Below are 4600 nucleotides of genomic sequence, written 5' to 3'. Positions count from 1 at the left end.
GGGCAGGTACGCCACATCCGGAGAAGCCACGAAGAGGCCTCGCTTGTGCCGGATCAGAATTTGGATCGGATGTTTGTAGGGCCAAAATGAAGATGGCATTTGAAATGGTAGAGAACCTAGCCGCTGAGGCACATGGTGAAGGGAGGGGATCACCGGAACTTAGGCAAGCCCATATTGGTGCGATGTTGAGCTCGTTAGCTCAAATGGCAAATGAAGGGCGCCCTCCCAAGATTGCAATGGAGATGCCCAACTCCGAGAAGGTGGCCGGAATTTCGCCGGCGCCGGCGAGCCGGAGTGAGCTGGACCAACACCCAACGGGTGCAAGTACAATGCATCACATGGGTCCTAGGCTAGATGATGGGGTGGCATGTGATGTGTTGGAATCATGTGACTTGCAAAAAGAGGTAGAAACAAAGACCACTTTGCATGAGGAAGAAGGTGTTGCTCCAAATGGGGAAAATGACAAGTTGTACTCACAAGCAACACCATGTGCTACTTTCCTCCACCTTGAGGCTGATGCACGCATGGAAGACCGTGCCACCGTGGCACAACCGCCGGAGCCGTTGCCGGAAAAGCTGGCACCGCCGGAATATTCACCGAAAACGCTGGCACCGCCGGCGAATGTGTGGAAGGAGGCAATGAATCACTCCAACCGCCGGGGGACCGGGGCCGTGGAGAGTCCATCGGCCCCAAATCGAAAGCCCAAGCCAATCCCCTTGGACGACGGCAAGACCAAGCCTTTGGGGACAGCCGGCTCTTATGAAGGTACGCCATCGCTCTCCTTTTCCGATTTTGAAATGGATTTTCTTTCGGAGAAGCTAGGGTTAGCTATTGTCGGGAAGTTCTCCCATTCACTCTCGTCCACAACCCAAATTCAAAAAAGCCTTAGTGGCATGGGGCTAGTTGGAGCATTCACATGGAAATACTTGAATGCTAAGCATATTTTACTCCAATTTCAAGAGGTGGCCGATTATGCTAAGGTACTAAATGGCCCTAATGGGAGTCCGAATTGGTATGTTGATAGCCATCCGATGAGGGTGTTCAAGTGGGCGCCGGATTTTGACACGTTCTTTGAGTCGCCAATTGTTGTCGTGTGGTGTAACATATTGGGTATGCCGGCTCATCTCTATGAGGAATCGGCCCTCTTGGCAATCGGTAAGCTCCTTGGCAAGCCACTACAAGCCGATCATGCCACAATACATCAAAGTCGACTCTCCTTCGCGAGGATTTGCATAGAGATTAACATCTCTACTCCCCCGACGGAAGAGATCATCCTTAATATCCGAGGCAAAGACTCGAGGTACAAAGTGGCATGGGACCGTATTCCATTATTTTGTGATAATTGTAAACATGTTGGGCATGAGAAAGAGGATTGCCATGCAGCGGGAAGGAAGTCTTGGGGTAGAGACAAGGGTCGTCGAGCACCATACAAGGAGAACCTCTCAAGCCATGCCGCCAAGATCATCCACCGTGAGTGGTGCCCAAAGGCGAATGCTCGGCCCGGCACTCCATCGTCCACTGGACAGTTGGAGAAGCCCAAAGATTGTAACAACCACGCGGAGTACATCGAGGGTACATTGGGTGCGGGATCGTCGAAGTCAAGAGTGGCTAGTAGGAGTCACCCATGTGTGGATGAGGATGGCTTCCAATTGGTGTCAAGGAAGAGGAAAGGTGCATGAGGGTGATATGCACACCAAGGCTCCACACGTTGATGATTGGCATTTGAAGAGAATGTTGCTACGATGACATTTGGGAGTGTCCCATTGGGTGCGAATGACGCGAGCTTTAGCTCCATGAGTGTCGCATGTGGGCGCCCCAACCGGGAGATAGAGGGCCACATCGAGGACCTTGATCCAGGAGGGCATGTACCTAGCGGAGGTATCCCTATTGCGGGCCTTAGCTAGGTGATGGCCGGAAGTGTTGGGGATACAAAGGTTGTATCAAATGGTAATTGGATTTTGAGAGTATATAGATGACCACCTCTAGTTGTTAGGGAGGCCCTCGTTGTACTCTAATTTGTCATGCCTTGGCGAGTCGTCACTTTTGGGCGACTCGGGTGTATGTTTGTTTGTAACCAATGGTTTTGGTAATGCACAGGTGTGGGTCCGCCTCAACCCTCCGCCCATTGGGGTGTGTTAAAAAAAAAAGAGTTACACCAAAGGTTTGGGAGTTACTTTTCTTTTATTATGAGTCATTTTTAAGTGTCTAAGTTGTACTAATGATGTGAGACTTTCAAGAGTCCATTCTAGCCTATAAATAGGCTTGTAAGCATGTCATTTGAAGACACCATTGATCAACTACGAAATAGACTTTGTCTTGTGAGTTGAATTCTCTTGTAGAGATTTTCACTTGTTTGGAACTTATCGAGATACTTTGAGCAAGTTCTTGTGGCGTTCAACCATGCCGAGGTTCTTGGCTGATCATATAGCCAACGGGTCGAGGTTTTCCAAGCTATGGAAGTGGATCAAACCAGATTATCAATCAAGGGAGTCCGCTGCCAAACCTTATACGTGGGGTTCATTGATCAATATATCCAACAGGTCCTTCGTCGTGTCCCAATCTATATCACAAGTAAACACAAATTTAAATAGTTATACTTTAAATGAACACCCACGATACTCTATTGACCAAAATGATATTGTCTTCGCATTACATTACAGACGTCACACATAGTATGTGTGTAGGCAATTTCGTTTTAACACGTTTTCTTTTTCTTTTTTTTCATAAAAACACCCTAGGGGTGGAGGGTTAAGGCGGACCCACACCTGTGCATTACCAAAACCCATTTGCAACAACCATACAAACACCGAGTCACCCAAAAGTGACGACTCGCCATGACAATTAGAGTACAACGAGGGCCTCCCTAACAACTAGAGTGGTCATCTATATACTCTCAAGAACCCTATTACACTTTTGATGCAGCATGTGCATCACCAAAAACCTTAGTCCATCTCCTAATTAAGGCCCGCGATAGGGATACCTCCGCAGGGGACGCACCCTCCTGGGTCAAGGTCCTCAATGAAGCCTTCCATCTCCCGGTTGGGGTGCCCACATGCTACACTCATTGAGCCAGTGCCCGACTCGTTCACACCTGATTTATCAATCCCAAATGTCACCGTAACAACATTCCCCTTCAAATGCCATGAATCAATGTGTTGTGCTTTGATGTACACATCTCCCTCATGTACCTTGCCTTTTCCTATTTCTCGACACCAATTGCAACCCATCATCATCCACACGTGGTTGACTCCTGCTAGCCACTTTAATCTTCGACAGTTCTGCATCCGTTGATCCCTCCATGTTCTTCGTTCGGTCGGTGCATTCTTTAGCCTTATTCGGATGCCCACTAGTTGATGAGGTGTCGGCCTAAGTATCCGCCTTTGGGCGCCACTCTTGGCGGGTGATCTTGGGGACGTTGCTCGAGTAAAATGCCTTGGGTGGTACTCGGCGATCCCTACCTCCACCCCGATTATTCCTTCCCGAAGCATGACAATCTTCTTTCACGTGCCCAACATGTTTACAATTTGCACAAAACAAAGGGATACGGTCCCATGCCACTTTGTACCTTGAATCTTTACCTCGGATATTGAGGATGATTTCTTCCGGCAGTGGGATCGAAATGTCAATCTCGACACAAATCCTAGCAAAGGAGAGCCGGCTTTGATGGATGGTGGCATGATCGGCTTGTAGTGGCTTGCCTAAGAGATTACCGATTGCCATGATGGCCGATTCCTTATAGAGATGCGCCGGGATGCCCATGATGTTGCACCAAACGGCAACAATCGGTGACTCGAAGAATGTATCGAAGTCCGGCGCCCATTTGAACACCCTCATCGGGTGAACATCAACATACCAATTCGGGCTCCCATTAGGTCCATTTAACACCTAGCAGAGTCGGCCATCTCATGGAATTGGATTAAAATATGCTGACATTCAAGTATTTCCAAGTAAATGAACCAACTAACCCCAATCCTCCTAGACTTTTTTGTATTTGGTAAGTAGATGGGAGGCGAATGGGAGAATTTTCCAACGACGGCTAGCCCTAGCTTCTCCGAGAGGTAATCCGTTTCTAAGTCGGAAAAGGAGAGGGATGTGTGTACCTTCAAAACAGCCGGCTATCCCCAAGGCTTTGATCTTGGTGGCATCCAACGAGATTGGCTCGGCTTTTTGGAATTTTTGAGTGGCTGGTGCTCCTTCCACGGACCCCATCCCCACGCGAGGTAGGGATTCTTTCGCCTCCTTCCACGCTCCGGCCGGGCAGCTACTCAGCTTTCCGACGAGGATTCCGGCGATGGTGCATCGGGAGGCCGACCCCCTTTGTGTTCACCATTGACTAGAGGTGGGAGGGAGGGGTGTGTGCCACATGGGGTTGAATTTGAATTCAAATTGTTACTTACCAAAAAAGGGCCAACACTTCCCCATGCAAAGTAGAATTAGGCCTTTTCTCCATTTGTGGGTCACATGCATCCACTTCCTCACATGTCACCCCCACACCAAGACAAGGGTTCACATGACCTCTTGTACCATCCACATGCTGAACGTTGACCAGCACCTTCTCCTTGTGTGGAACATCACGGTCCCCACTGGCCGGCGCCGGTGG

Source organism: Salvia splendens, chromosome 20 (assembly GCF_004379255.2).
Source record: "Salvia splendens isolate huo1 chromosome 20, SspV2, whole genome shotgun sequence".
Taxonomy (NCBI): Eukaryota; Viridiplantae; Streptophyta; class Magnoliopsida; order Lamiales; family Lamiaceae; genus Salvia; species Salvia splendens.
The sequence above is the reverse complement of the archived record's forward strand: the minus strand, read 5'-3'. Positions refer to the sequence as shown.